At 40.8% G+C, this 19,986-nt stretch overlaps 1 long non-coding RNA gene across 9 annotated transcripts in view; it reads right to left on the bottom strand.

The window, feature by feature from the left end:
• Nucleotides 1-265: 265 nt before the first annotated feature.
• LOC123804159 (uncharacterized) overlaps nucleotides 266-19,986 on the bottom strand; it is a 50,724-nt gene continuing 31,003 nt past the window's right edge. The window contains exons 2-6 of one of the 9 annotated variants that reach the window (XR_006783095.2): nucleotides 16,122-16,227; nucleotides 11,824-11,946; nucleotides 10,830-11,022; nucleotides 6,619-9,439; nucleotides 3,431-5,617 (exon numbers count right to left, since the gene is read on the bottom strand). This is a non-coding gene — a long non-coding RNA (uncharacterized LOC123804159). The other 8 variants (XR_006783097.2, XR_015726938.1, XR_015726937.1 and 5 more) reach the window with 8 other exon arrangements.

The raw sequence follows: 19,986 nt of genomic DNA on the forward strand, positions 1-19,986 counted from the left end.
TGACTCTTGATTTCAGCTCAGGTCATGATCTCAGGATTGTGAGATTGAGCCCTGCATGGGGCTCCTCACTCAGCGCAGGGTCTGCTTGGGATTCTCTCTCTCTCTCCCTCTGCCCCCCCTTCTGCTTTCTAAATAAGTAAGTAAGTAAGCAAATAAATAAATAAATAAATAAATAAATAAAATCTTTAAAAAAAGAAAAATCCATGTTGGCATGTGTGTTTAAATCACTCTAACCACAAACAACACAAAAATGAAACAACTGTTATAATTAAAACCATTTTATTAATATCCTCATAGATGACAGAGCATCTACAAAATAAAACAGGATGTTATGAAGAAGTAAAAAAAATCTTGGAAGTTAAAAATATAATTGCCAAAAATTCAATGAAGGGTTATAAGATGGTAAAAGAAATCTTCCACAAAATAGGGGGGGAAACCTGTGTGACATATGAGACAAAAATGGGAAGTCTACCATCTGACTAACAGGATCCAGAAAAAGAACAGATATGCAAGAATAAAATTGACAGAGGACTAATAGACTAGAAGTACTTGGAGCTGAAGGACTAGAGTCCTCAGGTTGGAAAGTTCACGAAAGCCCAGCATGATGAGGGACTCGAGGTCTACAGGCAGACAGATCATTGTGAAGTAGTTGGACTACAGGGATCAAGAGAGGAAAAGCAGATCACCTGCAAAGGATGCCATCTGATCGACAAAATTTGTCATGAGAAATACTGGACAGTGCCTTCCAAATTCAGAGGGAATCTGACTTTACAATTATACAATTTAAATAGAAAAGAGAAAATCACAGAAAATAACGTAACATCCATGTATCCATCACTCAAATATGATAACATTTTTTCATATTTGCTTCAGAAAATAAGTAAGAAATAGAGCACCCCATACCCCAAGGCCACTATTCTCACCAATCAGGTGTGTATCTTCTAGCGCATGTTTTCACTCTTTTACTACTGCTATGTGCAGCTATAAATACTAAATAGTGTGGGTCATGTGTTGGAAAGGTATCTGACTTGAGTTCTTATAACATATATCCTTCTGCAGTTCGCTGCCTTCTGGGTTCTGTCCACAAGCAACATAGCTCACCGCCAGAGGCATGTGCAGGTTTTGTGGGGCCTGAAAAGAGAATATTGTCTCACTTTGGCAACACATACACTAAGAAAAAAGATATTAAATTATGAAAGCAAAATTATATATAACAGTAAAGTTTTATTTAGAGTGAGAAAGAAATTATAACACATTACAACTTTTAAAAAGCAGGAAGTTCCTCAAAAAGCTTAAAATAGAACTATCCTAAAATCCAGCAATTGCACTACTAGGTATTTACCCAAAGGATACAAAAATACAGATTCAAAGGGATACATGCACCCCAATGTTTATAGCAGCATTAACAACAATAGCCAAACTATGGAAAGAGCCCAACTGTCCAACAGTTGATGAATGGATGAAGAAGATGCAGTATAGATAGATAGATAGATAGATAGATAGATAGATAGATAGATAATGGAATATTACTCAACCATCAAAAAGAACGAAATCTTGCCATTTGCAACAATGTGGATGGAGCTAGAGAGTATTATGCTAAATGAAATAAGTCAGTCAGGGAAAGACAAATACCATATGATTTCACTCATGTGGAATTTAAGAAAGAAAACAGATGAACATATGGGAAGGGGGCAAAGAGAAAAAGGAGAGAGGGAAACAAGCCATAAGTGAATCTTAACCATAGAGAACTGAGAGTTGATGGAGGGAGGTGGGTGGGGAATGGGCTAGATGGGTGATGGGTATTGAGGAGGGCACTTGTGATGAGCACTGGGTATTGTACATAAGTGATGAATCAATGAATTCTACTCCAGAAACCAATATTGCACTGTATGTTAACTAACAAAATTTTAAAAAAAAAGCAGACAGCCAGAGAAATGTAAAACTTTTATTAATTCACTGAGTGACACACCTCTATATACTCTTCCTCCTATGACTTTAGTTGCTTACTTTTTGATAGCCTCTTCATAGGATAATGATTTTGTAATATCATTTTCAAAAGAGAGAAAGATAATTCAGTTCCCATGGTTGGCCAGAATTCGTTCTTTATAGCTGATAATTCAGAAAAGTTCCTTTTTGCTTCACAGATCATTTTAGGTGATGTCATATAAATTACTAGGACTGTTGTCAACTTTAGGAAAGGCTCTGTATGGCACTCTGAGTTTTTCTTTTTCATAGCAACCTGTGCCTATTTTGTGGATGCAACATCTTTTATGAGCATACTAATTAGATGATCCTTTTTTTTTTAATAGCACCCCCAAAGTTCATAGCAGCAACGTCCACAATAGCCAGACTGTGGAAGGAACCGAGATGCCCTTCAACAGATGACTGGATTAAGAAGTTGTGGTCCATATATACAATGGAATATTACTCAGCAATCAGAAAGAACGAGTTCTCAACATTTGCTACAACATGGACGGCACTGGAGGAGATAATGCTAAGTGAAATAAGTCAAGCAGAGAAAGACAATTATCATATGGTTTCACTTATATGGGAACATAAGGTATAGCATAGATGATCCTTTTAAATGTGTTTATTCAGTTTTTTGGTTTGTTCTGCTGAGTTATCTCGGCTTCCTCTGGCGTTATTACTTTTTTTCTATTAGTTTATCTTGTCCTTTATGTTTTACTCAAATGTCTGGCCATCTTTTTTTATTTAAGTTCAATTTACCTGACATATAGTGTATTATTAACTTCAGGGGTAGAACTTCTGATTCTTGAGTTACATGTAACACCCACTGCTCATTACATCGAATGCCCTCCTTAATGTCCATCACCAGTTACCCCATTTCCCCACCCCCTCCCCTGTCTGGCCATCTTTGATGGTGTCCACATGCCCAAGAATGAGAGAAGAGAGCTGCCTGAGACTCCCGTGCAGGAAGGCTGAGAGCTGTGCTTTATAACAAGCAGGGGAGAAACAGCCATTCTGTTTGGAAATCCTAAAGACCAGACGCACAGGATAGTCCTCATTCATTCCATTTCTTTAGAATAAACCACTGACTTTCTTGCACGGCTTGGGGGAGGATCCTGGCAGCGAAGCCCTCTGCGCACAGGGATGGGATGGGAGAGTTGAGTAAGGGTTCAGCTCTGTAGCTCACTGCTATCATGAGAATAGTGGTGGCAAAAACATTGAGAACACTGACGTAAACAATTCCATGATTATTTTGGTTCTTACGGCCTTCACGGTTACTCTTTGGAGAGATCTATTTTGCCATCTTCTTTTCAGCAAGTGAAGGTAAGTCTCAGCAAGAGCTGTATCTCTGGAATTTTGCTTGAGGGCTGGTCAATGTCCTAAGCCACAAGGCCCTTCCTCTTCCATAAGCTCACAGCTCAGAAAACACTTCTCAAGGCTCATCTTAAGAATGTGAGCAAGGAAAAAAAAAAAAAGGAATGTGAGCAAGGCACAAAGATGTGATGAATACCAATGCCACATTTTTAATTTCTGAAAACTGGGTCAGTCACAGATCTGAATAGCACTGAAACACAGCTGCTTTCAATTTTTTTTTCTGACAACACGGTCTAATTATAAACTGCAAGAACAACTAAATCAGAAGTGTGCGTTTGATTACGATACGAGCAGGTGGATTCTGTATTAACTGTATGGTTCCAGTTCAGAGTGGAGGTAGTCTCCAGTTTGACTCAGAAACATAGAGCCCTAAATCCATAGAGTTTGCAGTTTGCAATATGTATAACATGGTGGGGTGTTCCCCCACCATCCCAACATGGAGGCAAGGTCAAACTGGTTCTGTTTGTCTCACTGATGAGGGGGCAAGGATTGCCCTTCAGGACGCCATAACCTCTCCAGGAGGCCACATCCCTTCACCCCATTTTCTGGCGCTTACAAGAGTCAATGTTGCCAACACGTAAAGGGGCAAATGGGGAAAGAAAACTTGCCAAGGCCTCCAAGGCAAAAGCACGCACCCCAAACCAGATGCTCAGGGGCCAGCCCAGTTCTGCAGGCAGTGGATAGTGCACTCCAGATGGCAGTACAAGGCACAGCTGGTCCCCATAGTAGCTCCCACCTCATGGTTCCTCCTCCCTCCAGTTCTCCCCAGCCACCTCCCCCCATTTCAGATTTCCCCACATCTTCCTCTTCTGTGGTCCACCGTGAGTGCCACCCCTACTCCCTTCTCCTCCAACTTCAGCCTGTGGCCACAGATGTGGTCTCTGTGAGCAGGAAAACCTGCAAGGCTGCAGACCCAACTTACTGTCTGGAGCAGTGTTTCTGGCCTTGGGAGGTGGGTGACTCATGCCAACCATACAGGCCAGGAGTGGGGATGGTAGCTACTGTGAGGGATGAAATATACAGGTTTGACTATCTTAGTGGTACTGAAGGGCATGGGGAGAGATTTTGCTTTGAGATTTCCTGCTTGAGTCAATTTTTGGGATCAATTGGCCCACTTCTAGCTCAGAAAGAGGGCCTTCTGCTACGTCCGCTATTATTTAGCCACATTTCCTTGGGCACCTGTGAGTGTCCACACTGCCCCAGGTGTGTGTCTTTAGTTCTGTTCCTTTCATCACTCTTCCAAGGTAGGCACTTCTATCTGCGTGCTATAAAGAAAGAAACTGAGGCTCCCAGAGGCTGATTACCTCACTCAAGACAGCCCTGAAAGAAGTAATAGAATAAGAATTTGATTATTAGTCATGTCTTCTGGTAAACTAGGAAGAGACCATGTGCAAGGTCAGACCAATGGGCTGTCCAGAATAGAGTCTTCGTGACAAAGGCCCACTACATTCCTACCTAGTTATATTCACCTACTAGGAAACTAACATGGATTAGGTATTGACTATATGCCAAGCACTGGGCCGGACACTTGACGCTTCCTCATTTGCTTCTTATTGCCCTCTTAGGAATTCTTCTTACAAAGAATTGTTACTCCTACTCTTCTGATGAAGAAATTGACACTCAGCATCACCATGTAACTGTTCTGAGAGCCAGCGAATGGTAGAGCCATGACTTGAACTCATCGTGACAAGATTCCAGAGCCCACTCCGTGTGGCTTCTGGGAATCAAAACCCATTTCTCTTGAAGCCATTCCGATGGCCCATTTAAAGATCAGGACAAATCATTTTGTGATGAAGTATAAAAAAGTTGTATCTGGAAAGGCTCTGTGCTGATGCCCTCTGGGCCTTCAGGATGAGCTATTCAAATGCTGAGAACTTGGATGACATAATGGTGTCAGGATCTAAAAACATCTAGAAATTTTCCATTCACATTTATGAAAATCTGCTTCAGCTCACTACAGGGCAAGTGAGGCCAAAAGCAGGTAGTCACGGGCTGGTCTGCAGTTTCTTGCGGGAGGGACTCTCTCATTCACCTGCTCTGTAGCCCCTGCATGGGACGAAGCACATCACAATTATTGCCATTTGTTGAGTACCTGTTATGGGCCAGGTAACTTTACAAGCATCATCTCACTTAATCTCCACGACGGACCTGCAAGGTTGATAATCATTTCAGCAATGCAGACTCCTAAGGCTCAGAGAAATTAAGCAACTTGCCACTAGTGAGTAGCCCACTGGTACAACTCAGGCTACCAGAGAAGGCTTCTTAGAAGGTCATCCTGGAGGACACATTTGAAGGAGGAGAAGATGAGAAAGAGCTAATTAGCAGCAACAGGCACAGTCTTTTTTTTTTTTTTTTATTAATAATGATTTTTTATTATATTATGTTAGTCACCATACAGTACATCCCCGGTTTTCGATGTAAGGCTCGATGATTCATTAGTTGTGTATAACACCCAGTGCACCATGCAATATGTGCCCTCCTTACTACCCATCACCGGTCTATCCCATTCCCCCACCCCCCTCCCCTCTGTAGCCCTCAGTTTGTTTCTCATAGTCCATAGTCTTTCATGTTTCATTCCCCCTTCTGATTACCCCCCCTTTCTTTATCCCTTTCTTCCCCTACTGATCATTCTAGTTCTTATGTTCCATAGATGAGAGAAATCATATGATAGTTGTCTTTCTCAACAGGCACAGTCTTAGCGCTAGAAAAGAGCATGGTCTTGCTCACATCTAATTCAATAGTAGTTTGGGGGGGGGGGGGAATGCGGTTATCAAGTCTTTCCAGAGCATTCGACTTAGTTTCCATAGAAATAATAGTTCAACTTTTTACACTCCTATTTCACAGGTTTATGCTTCATTTAAATAAATTACACCATGTGTGCCTAGAAAATTGAGTCTCTTAGAAACATCATTGATTCCTGATAAACATCTAACTCTATTGATGCATTATTTACCTTCTTCATGCCATATTTTTCTCGCTTGTAAATGGTGTCGTTATAAGGATTTAATTAGCTGATCTATCTAAAAAGCTTGGTAAGCACTCAAATGTTTGAGTGCAGAAGTACACAGGTGTGCCTTAGCTAATAAAATTTCCAGAAGTTAATCCTCTGAGTTGGTTCCATGAAAGTACATGAGAGCTTCTCCTATATTGGGGGTGGTTTTACTAGACAAAGATGCCTGCTACAGATCATAGAAAATCTCCCACCAAAACACCACCTTCTACTGCCTGGTCTTCTAATTAAATGTGCAGTTGGTCCTCCGGGTACCTGACACATACCTTATCTGAGAGCCTTAGTCACATGTTTGGCCTGGCGGCAGGAAGCAAAACAAAAGCAAGTTTCTCCTCCTTCAACATTTGAATGGCTGCCACAAAAATAAATAAATAACATCCTTTTCATTCTCCCAAAAGAACACTTGCCACAGGCTTTTAATCGCTCCCCCACCACAGCAGACACACTCTTAGCAGTGTCAGGTTGCAGGGTGTACCCAAATTAACAAGAGTACTGCCGGGAGCAAAATAGGACATACACTCTGATGTTAGAGGACTCCCAGTGTTGATTTCCTTTCCCAGTCACCGGCAGCCAGTCACAAGCATCCTAGACATGCTTCACCTCTAGTGGAAGAGCTGCAATGTAAGGTCCTCGAGAGACGTAGGACAGAAAGAGCAAAGTCTTTGGAGGTAGACATGACTGGACCAAATTCAAACTTTGCCACTTAGGTGTGTGATCTGGGCAAATCACTTAACTTCTCTGAGCCTCAGTTCCCTCAACTACACAGTAAATAATCTTTGCTGCATCAAATCCTTCAAAAGATTTCATGTGTTAAGGCCGAAATGCACCCAGCGCATGACTGGGCACATAGGAAGCATTTAATGAATGGTAGCCATTAGTATTGATTATTCTCCAAAATAGCTCTGACACTGACCCTTAGGGATAATGAGGCTCTAGAATGTAGTTGCTAAAAGCCAGGCTACCCTGGTTTGAGTTCCAGATCTTCTGTTCCTGAACTGGGTAAACTTGGGCAATTTCCTTAACCTCTCTGTGCCTCATTTTCCCTATCTCAAAAATATAACAGGACCTATCTCAAAGAGTTGTAAGAATTAAATAAGTTGGTGTATGCAACATGTTTAAAACAGTGCTTGGAACTATTAAGTACTATATCATCTACTACATTACTACTGTATCATAACTGTCTCTAGGGGCACCTGGGTGGCACAGTTGTTAAGCGTCTGCCTTCGGCTCAGGGCGTGATCCCGGCGTTATGGGATCAAGCCCCACATCAGGCTCCTCCGCTGGGAGCCTGCTTCTTCCTCTCCCACTCCCCCTGCTTGTGTTCCCTCTCTCGCTGGCTGTCTCTCTCTGTCAAATAAATAAATAAATAAAATCTTTAAAAAAAAATAACTGTCTCTAAATATGAACGCCTTGAAACAAAGGTTGTCTTTCCTTTCTGTATCTCCAGGGTGTCAAAATGACTGCAACAGCTTAATACATGTTAATGGAACGAACTGAAGCATCTCACCTGCCATGCTAATCAAGACTTTCCCTGGAAATGGCATTAACACAATCCCAACTAAGTGGGGGGAAAGGCTATTTACTGTGGCTGCTATTTATTTTTTAAGATTCTATTTTTAAGTAATCACTACACCCAACATGGGGCTCGAACTTAGAACCCCGAGATCAAGAGTTGCGCACCCTACCAACTGAGCCAGCCAGGTAGCCCTGCTGCTCATATTTAAATTCTCCAAGACTGAATCTTGCTTCAGGCACAGTTAGAACCAAATATAGAAAGGGGGCGCCTGGGTGACTCAGTTGTTAAGCATCTGCCTTCAGCTCAGGGCGTGATCCCAGAGTCCTGGGATTGAGCCCCGCATCGGGCCCTCTGCTGGGAGCCTGCTTCTTCCTCTCCTACTCCCCCTGCTTGTGTTCCCTCTCTCGCTGGCTGTCTCTCTCTCTCTGTCAAATAAATAAAATAAAATCTTAAAACAAAACAAAACAAAACAAATGTAGAAGGGAAGCAGCAGCCCCACCCAAACATAGATTTCTCCAAAGGGAAGAATTTTCTATTATAAGAAGGAGGGGAAAGAGATGCTAGGCAGGCAAAAATGCTAGATGCCCTGACATAAGCCAAAAGATGGTTGTCAACATCATTAGTCCTTGACCATTCCAGACAATAAGAATCTGTCCAGTTTTAATAGGCCTTTTAGGGGAAATATCATAATCTTTCTAAGTAGCATAATTGTTCCAGATTTCAACTTCCTCACATGAGGTTCTTCCTCAAATCTAATGTAATCCAAATTCCTTGAGCTTCTTTTTAAGATATTTTTCTTCTTGTTTGTTCCACTGAGAAATTAAAAAGCAGTGAGGCAAATGCTTTACTCTACAATCCAGTCTGAAGACATTTTGAGTAAGAATGACTTCATCAATATGGTGCTACCTGGAGTGGTGTGGCAAGAAGCTGAGTCCAGTGGGAAAGAAAACTGATCCATTGATACTATCTGCCGGCCTCGGGTTCTGGAATGAAGAGTGGTCAAAGACTTGGCTGTGGTTGCATCCCTAATTCTTATAATCCTTCATCTAAAAAAAAAAAAAGTTTCTTCTTTCCTCACCCAGCACCTTTACTCAAACAGGACAGGCACAGAGGAAGTGTCAGGAAAGGGGGCATGAGGGTCAAGCTATACACACTTGTTAAGTTCTTCCAAATTCCATTTAAGTCTTGAGATGTACTTACAGGACCAAAAATTATTCCCTAGTGAATCAGCAAAGATATCAAGTGTGATTACCATTTTTGGGTTTTTTTGGATGCAAAAGAACATTGCAAACTGCTCCGTACTGTGCTTAGATTTGCTGAGGTGCCACTTCAGGTATTTGCAAAAAGGAGATGTGAGAAAGAATTGTCACACCCACCAGCAGCCCTTCCTTCCACCGAGGTCACATCATGAGAGGTGTGATCACTGACGTCAGATGTGCCGGCATTGCCCTGTGCACAATAACAAGCACAGCAAGACAGTCTGCTTTGCGGTAACTTTTTCCACATCTTTCCATCTATGAGAACCGGGCTGAATTGATTTCTACTTTGCCTGTTTCCACTGATCAGTTTTACTATGGAAAACGTCAAAAAAACAAAAAACGAAATTAGAAAGAATTGTATAAAAAATACCCATCACCCAGATGCAGCAACTATTCTGATTTGACTACACTGCCTTCATCTATCCCTCTCCTTTTCCTGCACAGTAATTTATTTGCTTATTTATTTAAAGATTTTTATTTATTTATTTGGGAGAGAGTGAGAGCGAGAGAAATCACAGAGGGAGAGGGAGAAGCACACTCACCATTGAGCGGGGAGCCTGATGTGGGGCTTGATCCTAGGATGCTGGGATCATGACCTGAGCCAAAGTCAGACTTAACTGAGTCACCTAGGTGCCCTGCTGCACAGTATCCCAGACCTCATGTTATTTTGTCTCTAGATATATCATTTTGCATCTCTAAGATATACAAATATTTTCTTACATAACCATGCTGCCAGGAACACACCTAGCTACAGTAACAGTTCCTTGATATCATCTCATTCTTAGACCATTTTCATAGTTACCTGATATCTAAGAAATATCTTCATTATCATTGATTCGTTAGAATCAGAATTCAGATGCTGTCCATGCATTGCATTTGATGGTTATGTCTTTTGAGTGTTTTAAAATTTAGAATAGTCTCTCCTCACTTCACCCCACCTTTTACTTCTTCATGACGTTGACTTGTGGATTAAGCCAGTTCAGTGGTGCTATAGAGTATCTCGTATTCTGGGTTTATCCATTTACGTCCTGGTGGTGTCACTTAAACCTGAGCCTCTGCCTCCTTTATCTCAGGTGAAGTAGAGGTTAGTTCTAAAAGCCTTATTGGCTTCAGGTTCTTTTTTTTTCCTAAGGGAGCATCTCAAAGAGCACATGTCTGGCTGTCTCACTCTTATTGAAGATTGATCTGTGGATTCAGGTGATGTCAGCCAGATCGCTCCACTGTAACACTCTCTTAAGCTTTTCATCTAATGCTTTCATCTGTTACTGGTCTCTGCCTTAATCAGTTATATCATTAGGATGGCAAAATGGTGATTTTTCTAATTCTGTCATTCCTTCCACTGTCATTAGCTGGGAATTCTCTGTAAAGAACTCTTCCTCGTCAATTGCCCCAGCAGAGCTATTTGATCACCCTGAAATGCATATTGAATTGGAAAGGCAGCATAATGCTTACTCATTTACCTTAAATTGCCATTTTTTAGAGTAAGATTGCGACCTAGTTACCACCAGTGGCATCCAATGAGTTTGTTAATTTGTTTGTTTTGGCACTCCTCCTCCACCCCGCCATGAACTCAGTAGACTTTTATATATTCTATGAATTTCAATCAAATTCAATCACTACCTTTTTGGTTTTTTAAATTATCTCATTCTTGGTCAATTGGAGCCCAGTCATTGGGCTCTTGAGTCCTTTTAATATAACCCACCTGTCTTTGATTACGTCATAGTTTTTGGCTCAGCAGGATATTCCAGCCTCATCTTGTACGGTACTGTCCCAGACTTGGAATCAGCCAACCAAGAAGTCCTGGTTCCTTCAAATGGAAAATGTCATTTAGGGACCACAGTCTAGGCACTAGAGGTTGCTCATTGCCCGTGGGTTTTCAATACTTCCAGGACCTTCTGAAAAGTACGGAAAGAGGAAATATTTTGGGGGAAAAATATTTGTAATATCAAATTTCTAATATTTCTACTATAATTTCTACTTATTTCTAATATATTTACAATTCAAATTTAATGTTAATACTTATATTAATGTCTTTGATTTCACATTTCTCTTACACTGAAAATCTTGGTTCCTAACATTAACATAATTACTTATTACTATATGCAACACTGTATAAAAAAAGTTTCAAAATACCAACACAAAGACTGCTACTAGCATTGTAACTATTGAATGAAGTGTTAGATTTCTTTGCCCTTAAAATATATACCACAATGTACATGTGACAAATATAGGATATTGTAATATCACTTGAAATCACTTGAAGTAATTGTTTTCTCTTGCAGCTACATCATTAACTTGATATACAGTTAGGTTCATTATTTTCAGTTTGTTTTAAAATTGTAGGAATTGTCATTTTAAATTAAATATAATGTTTTCAATTAAAACACATTTATATGATTCCAATGTAAAAAAATACGTAACAGTTGTATTTGCAGAATATCTTTTCCATCCTTGTCTCCTCCACTCTATATTATGTTGAATTACATGAAATTGCCAACAATTAACCATTTTACCAGCAAAAAATGGTAATTTCTATGGAAAGCCATATATAAATGGAGCCATATATTATATATATATGGATATATATATATATATAGAGAGAGAGAGAGAGAGAGAGATGGATATATATGTATCCCCACCCTTACAGAAAAGGTAACTACTATATATATTATTCTCCACTTCGTTTTTTCACTTACTTATATTGTAGAGATCATTCTTCCACCTTCGTTTGCAGCTGCATTATCTTCCATGCATGTACGGATGTACCATGAGTTTTATTCAATCAAACCTCTATTACTGGACATTTGAATAGTTCCAATCTTTTGTTATTAAAAATAATGCCTCCATTAATAACATTGTATGTCATTTCATATTTTAACCCAGTCCATAATTTTTTAATAATTAGATTTTATTTTGTAAATTTGTACAAATATAATGCAAGTTCTTTCTTTTTTAGGGGGCAAGGGGCAGAGGGAGAAGGAGAGAGAGACCCTTGAGCAGGCTCCACACCCAGCACAGAACCTGACCTGGGGTTCCATCTCACAGCTCTGAGATAATGACCTGAGCTGAAATCAAGAGTCAGTCACTTAACCAACTGAGCCACCAGGCACCCCCTACCCAGTCCATATTTTAATCAGTAGGTGGTAAGGTCATCCTATCTCAAAGAGACCACCCCCATCATACCTAGCCTAAGTCATTCATTCTGGTGGACATCTGTCCTGGTCTTTGGTACCCAGCACCTTTTGAATACCCTTTCGACATTAGCAGGATTTTCCCTTTTGAGTTCACCAAGTTAGAAGGCAGAATCATCATTCCCCTCCCACTCCTTTGCAGCAAGGACATAGGCATGTGTCTTGTGCTCCTCCAGTCAGATGCACTTGGGCGGGAATCTGGTGAGAAAGGGGGCTGAGAGGGGGAGAGACTGAAGAGTGTGCTTCTCTTGCTGGTGAGGGTGACAGCAGAGCCATGTGCTTGGGGCGACCAGATGGTCTGTAAGGTTGAGTTACTGAGCAGAAGAGGCTTGATGCCTTTGGTGGCAAGGGTGGCAGTCACACTGAGCTCCTGGCAGCTGGTGGTTGCTGAGTGTGATGGGCCAGAGGCTGCAGTTTTCTCGTTAGGCCAGTCATGCCGCATAGTTCTGGGTGATTTTCCTGGAAGCTTAGCCCCAAGACTGTTTCCTCATCTTTGTGACAATTCTACAAGCTACCCATATTCTTTGAATAAACGCTTTTCTGGTTAATCTGTCAGCATCAGCTTCCACCATTTGTAGCCAGGAAATAATTTATGCAGCAGATGCTGGGAGTCAGGGTGTAAGTTATAGGTACCACAGGGGCCAGACCATCCTCACACTTGCCCTTCTACTTTTCTTCCTTCATCCTAAGAATGTTTGTGAGTTCTGGGAGAGAAGGGAGTGTGGCATAATTAAAAGAACTAGGTCAGTAGGGGCCCAGGAGCTCTTCTGCAGGAAACTCCTTTGAAAATCATCAGTCATAAGTATAGGGTGTTTTCCTGATTACTGGAGGGGAAGAAGAGGTGGTAGGGATGAGGTCAGCAGAGACCCAGCATAGCTCCTCGGGTCCACAGGGCAGAAGGACGGTGAGACCAACAGATAGAACAGAGGGACTGACTGCAAACATCTCACCCTCATCCCTAAGGCTTCTCAAGTGAATAATGGGGCAGGAGATCCCAAAGAAAAACATAACTTTCAGATAATCTGGAAGATGGGATCTGGATATCAGGACTTAGGGTAATTTTTTTTTTTAAGATTTTTTAAATTTTATTTGACAGAGATAGAGACAGCCAGCGAGAGAGGGAACACAAGCAGGGGGAGTGGGAGAGGAAGAAGCAGGCTCATAGCGGAAGAGCCTGATGTGGGGCTCGATCCCACAACGCCGGGATCACGCCCTGAGCAGAAGGCAGACGCTTAACCGCTGTGCCACCCAGGCGCCCCATGGACTTAGGGTAATTTTGTGAGTGGACCCATCTGGTCCCCATGGCAGGCTAGACCAGGCCACATGTATTAAGGCCACTAGCTTGTTATCTGTCATAGATAGCAACTATCCCCCCAGCTTATCATTTGTCTTTGCATTTTGTGTTTGTTGACCAAAAATTTCTAACTTAGCATATATTTAACTCTATTGATATTTTTCTTTGTGATATCTTCCACCGTTTTTGTTTAGATAACATTTTCCCTTTCCAATAATATGTTCAACATTGTATTTTCTAGAATTCACTTGGGTGTATGGCGCTATCACCTTGCACTCAATGCTTGGATAAAGCTGGCAGGCTAAAAACAACCAGCTAACATTAGACATACTTCACAAATTCAAAGAATGCTTTTCAATAAAAGGATACAATTCTTTACCCCAAAAATTGTCAGGGATTAGGGAAAAAAAATGAAGGTGAGTGTGAAGGAAAATGGCACCCTTAAAGTGTTGTTTTCAACTTACCATTCTGTTTAAGAGCCTAAAGTTAAATAAAGGTGAAAGAAAGAGAGAAAGGGGAAAAGAGAGAGAAAGGGAAAGAGAGGAAGGGGAAGAAGAAAGAAAGAAAGAAAGAAAGAAAGAAAGAAAGAAAGAAAGAAAGAAAGAAAGGAAGGAAGGAAGGAAGGAAGGAAGGAAGGAAGGAAGGAAGGAAGGAAAGAAAGAAAGAAAGAAAGAAAGAAAGAAAGAAAGAAAGAAAGAAAGAAAGAAAGAAAGTGGGTGGGAGGTAGGGAAGTGACAGAGGGTGAGGGGAAGGGAAGAAGGGAGGAGAACAAAAAAGGAAGGGAGGGAGGGAGGAAGAAAGGAAAAGAGGGAACCTGTTGATTGAAGACGAACTTAGGAAACACCACTCGATACAATGTGGATCTTGTGCAGATGCTTCTAGTAAGCCAACTTAAAAAAAGAGACAATTGGAATTTGAACACTGTGTATTTGATGACCATAAAGAATAATTATTTGGGGGGTGCCTGGGTGGCTTAGTCGGTTAAGCATCTGACTCTTGATTTCGGCTCAGGTCTCAGAGTCGGGGGATGGAGCCCTGAGAGCTCTGTGCTCAGCATGGAGTCTGCTTGAGCCTCTCTTTCCCTCTCCCTCTGCCCCTCTCCTCGTGCTCTCTCTCTCAAATAAATAAATAAATTTTTTTAAGAAAGAATAATTTGTTAGTTGTAATAATTGTGGATATGTTTTTAAACAAGTTCTTATCTTTTAGAGACACATATGAAAAGATACGATGTCTGAGATTTACTTCAAAACAATGCAATGGTGGGGGAGAGACAAGGATATAAATAAGACAGACTGGCTATGAGTTGTTAACTGTTGACGTTGGGTGATGGGTACAAGGGTGCATATACTATACTTTCTACTTTTCCATACATTAATATTTGCATTTTCCCATGGTAAAAATTTTAAAAAGGAGATTAAACACACACACACACACACACACACACACACACACACACACACACAGGCAATGACATGGCAGTAGGAATTGCTAAATATTCCCAGATAGGTGATGAAGCTCCAGGGTCTCAGGGTGGCACATTTGGGGCAGATAACAGCCTCATTTAAGCCGACTGCACCTTGCCAACATGCATGGGATCTCACAGCAGCAAATCTTTACTGAGAGCCTTCTGTGTATCAAACCCAGTGAGGGAGAAGGTTCTTCTGCTGGAAAGCAAAAAGAGCTGTGCAGTGTACCACGTACAGAAATAGCATAATGAAATCATTGCTCACACAAAAAGTCCCTAAGGGTTCATCTAAAATCAACATGTATCATTGGTGTAGCTTTAAGAATACATTTTTACTAAGGATAAAACATAATCTGACCATGTCACACTGCTGTTTAAAATGATCCACAAATTCTCTTAACTGTCATCATGACAAAGCTCCTTAGCCAGGCCTACCTCAAATGCAGACCCTGCCTCCTTCCCCAAGCCCCATCTGCCCCTCATCCCCATACATGCTCAACTCCAGCCACAGGAAAGGACTTGTAGTTCCCAGAACATGCCTCTCAGAGTTGATGTTCTCTTGGGCAAGTTTCAGCCATTCATTCAACAGCATTCATTGGTCTGTACGTCTGTCCTGGGCCTTGTGTCACACTCTGTCTCATCACCACCTGACTATCTTTTTCCCTCATCAGTTCATTCTTCCAGCCTCCTCTTACTTGTCATGTTCTCTGAAAAATCACCTTTGAATCACTCAAGCTGAAAGAGGTGCCCTTCTTCTGTATTCTTTGCATACGGGGAGCAGCAGGGGCAGAAGGGGAACATGTCTTATTTCTCCCACTGTGCCCTGAGGGCAGAGATGGAATCCTGTTTAAGCACAGTATGTGGCTTAAGGTTTGAGTCATATTAGAAAATCACTAAACACTTGTTGAATAAATGAGCAAATGAACGACTGAAGCTTCCCCACTAGCATGTAAACCCACAAGGGCAAGGGTTTTTGTTGTTTTGTTCTGCTTTATCCTTAGCACCCAGGACACATTAATTATTTGTTGAAATAATTAAAGGTACCTGTCAAAGAAAAATCAAGGTGATGTCGATGTTAAAACTCATGTGCGAACTGGCTATTTGCTGTGGTCAGCCTGTCTGTGGACGGGCAGCAGACTTTGATCCAGGGCTAAAAAAGAAATTAAAGACAAAGGTGCTTTGGAGGTCAAATACAAATCCGTATTTTATTGAGTTAATAACCTGGATCTTAAAACTCTCCCTAAGTCCGAGAGACCAGGACATTTACTTATTTGTTTTCACATGCACTGTTTTAGAAATCACTATACTAAATGTTGATTTGACTTCACCTAAAAAAAAAGTTAAGATTTTTGGAACCGAAGTAGATTCTCATTTGACATAGGTCATTTTCTATGTGCCCATGTTGCCTGTGGATCTAGAGAAACATATGCAGCAATGGGGCAGAGCATGATTTCCTATACCAGGAACAGCCAGAACCCTAGGAAATCATGAATGACATCACCCTTATTTATCTAATTTCTAAAGGACAATGGAATAATTTCTTCTTGCCCAAACCTTACTACAGCAGTTTGGACCAGCAATTCCATAGCGGGGTGAGGGGAGGGCTGTGCAGACAAAGGACAATTGTTGACCTCCCCAGAGCAGCAGGACGGTTTACAAAGTGATCTTTCTTAGGAGTCCTGCCTGGGACTATTGTACACATGACAGGTGCTCTTACATAACTAAGGCCAAACTGGATTCCATTTGGATTTCTTTTCTTCTTAAAACCATCTTTCTCTGGACTTGTCCTCTCTAAGTCACTAGAACAACAGAAGGGAAAAATGAGATCTGGAACTTCCTGGGGAATCGAGGCAGGATTTACTTCCTCTTTCTTTACTCATTCACCTTTTCATGGCTGCCATCCGCCGGGACCCCTTTTGAGAGGAGCTTTTATTCCCTGCTTTCTTTCAGGCTCCTGCCTCACATAATCTTCACTGCCTTTTCACAAAGAAAACTGGGACTCCCATTTATTTTATCCAATCCACCGCTACATTCAGCCTTGAAAACAGCATGCAGCGCATTATCCTCTCATGGGAACAAATAGCAGAATGGAGCCCGACTATTTTCCATGAGGCTGGTTTTTGCTAATCAAACACATTTATTCTCTGAAACATTTTCAGTTGCCTGTTGAGAAATAAGTGGTCCAGAAAGGACAGTTATCTCAGCATGCAACCTAGAAATGTATAGACAATAGGTCTTAATGTGAAAATAAGTCAATAACTTGTGGAGGGACAGTAGGACCATTTTGTGTATAATCAAGATGGATACACTATGTGTACCCTTGACCTAACAGTTCTGCTGTAGGATTCTAGCTCATAGGAATGCTCACACCTGGGAGCAAAGGCTTATGAATGGCATTACTTATTGAATCACATGTATAGAGCCATATGAACTGACAAAAAGAGACACACTGTTTATTGCAATGTGGAAAAAGTTCATTGCAGAACAGTATGTAATATATGATTCCACTTTTGTTTAAAAAATCCGCACCATATGTATATAGATGAATATACTTTTATATATTTACAGATATAAAGAAGAAGTCTGGAAAGATACCAACAACAAACTCTTAATGGTGGTTCCTTCCTCTGGAGAGTGAAATTGGGGGAGTTTCATTTTTTTACTTCAACAGCTTTGGTATTAATTTATTTTTTAGAAAATAATAAAGGAAATAAATAACTGGATTAATACAAGGTAGTTAACACCTACAAAGTGCTTATTCTGAGCTGGGCAAGGGCTGGACACTTTATATATCATCTTACTTGTTCCTCCAACCCTCCAAAGTAGGTAATATTATCCCAGTTTACAGATGAGAAAACAGAAGTGAGTAACTTGCCCAAGGTAACAGAGCTACTAAGTAGCAGAGCTGGGATTCGAACCCAGGCTTTCTGACTTTAGGGCCCAAGATATTCCCATTGGTCCAACAATGCTATTTCGTGTGATACAGTCCTGGCTCAGCAGATGGGCTTATTAACACTGTCACATAGCTGCTGAATGTTAAGTTTATTCTTTAATACACAAAAGGGGAAGGAATAGTATAACGAATCCACCTGCACATTATCATCCAGAGGCAACGATTATTAATATTGTGTGTCATTGTTTCATCTACTCCCAACATATACTTTTTACTTTTTAGGAAGCCTTTAGTGCCAATTCAAGACATCATATTATCTCCCCATAAATACTTCAATCTCTAAATATAAGAACTTTAAAAAAAAACATAATGTTGTAATAAATACCATTTTCACACAAAAAGTTCACAATCATTCCTTAACATTAAAACCCTATCCATGTAAATTTTCCCAGCTTGTCTCAAAAATAACTTTTTGTGGTTGTTCAAATTCATGTCTCTTAAATCTTTGTTTCATTGAATCTATAATTTCTCCCTTCCTTTCCCTTCATATGATTTATATACTGCAGAAACTGAGTCATTTGTCTTCTAGAATTTCCCATCTTCTTGATTTGACTTCTTACATCTTTATGGTGTCATTGAACATGCTTCTCTATCCTTTATATTTCTCACAAACTGGTGATTAGAGACATTAAATTCAGGTTCAATTCTTTTGGCAAGACGTTTTATTAAGTGGTGATGTGTACTTCCTACCGCATTTTATCAGGAGGCAATTAGTGTCTGGCTGTCCCATTGCTAATAATGCTAAGGTTAAACACCAAGTTCCGGGGTGCCAGCCTGATACATACATTATGAAATTCCTCACTGACCTTCCATCTGATCGTGTTAGCAGCCATCGACGGTTTTGGCCCAGATCTGTTATCTCATTAGGGGCTTAAGGTCACTTAAAATTCTGTACAACTTAGGTACTTTTTTTCAAAGATTTATTTATTTATTTTAGAGAGAGGTAGAAAGCATGAGTGGGAGGGATAGAGGGAGAGGAAGAGGAAGAATCTCAAGAGGACTCCATACTCAGTGCGGAGCCAACGTGGGGTTCAATCTCATGGCCCTGAGATCATGACCTGAGCGGAAGCCAAGAGTCAGACACTTAACCAGCTGTGCCACCCCGGTACCCCTAAGGCTAGGTTTTTTTTAACAAACATTCTAAGATAGCAATACTATGTCTTAGTTTTGGGGCAAGATATAAAAAAATTTGTTTTATCTACTACCCATTATGGGCTTTTCTTGTTTTTGTTTCTGCAAAAGTAATTGAGTTTTTATTGTGTTTTATTTGAGCTTTTATGAGTAATTGAATTTTATTTTCCTGAGACCATCAGTATTCTGAAAACTTCTAAGCCCCACGTGGGACCATTTTGCTACTTAGATTGACATTTTTATTAACCTGTTATTTGGAATTTTTATCTATGCTTCAATTCCTACATAATCCACAAAAAGTAAGAAGAAAAAGAAAACATCTCCCATTCTTCTGTGACAAATGTCACAGTAAGCCAGCTAACCACCTCTGAGTCATTTTCAATTTCATGCCCAGGATAAAGGTGATTTCTGTCAACGATCCTAAGTCCATTCTTATTCATTTCACATTTATTGTGGCTTCTGTCCTGCACCAGGTTCTGAGGCTAAAGAGAGGAAAGAACCAGGCCCTGTCCTCCAAGGGTTCACAATTTCCTACCCTGATAAAATAGGGAAATGTCCCAAAGATTCTTGGGGTACAGGGAAGAGGCACCCCTGACTACGGAATCAGGGAAAGCTTCTTAAAGGAGATGTTGAGTTTTAGAGGATGAGTGGAAAGTAACTAGGGGAAGGACATTCCAGGAAAAGAAAACCCATACAAAGGCAAGGAGGCAGGAAAGAATACGCCCTTTCAGAGCGCTGCACATGGTTTTGTATGGCTGGAGAGTAGGTTTATAGGGAGGGGTGGTTGTGGCGGGGCGGGGGCAGGGGCGGGGCATGAAGTGCCTT

The sequence above is a fragment of the Ursus americanus genome, chromosome 16, assembly GCF_024610735.1.
Source record: "Ursus americanus isolate L20-20 chromosome 16, mUrsAme1.1.p, whole genome shotgun sequence".
Taxonomy (NCBI): Eukaryota; Metazoa; Chordata; class Mammalia; order Carnivora; family Ursidae; genus Ursus; species Ursus americanus.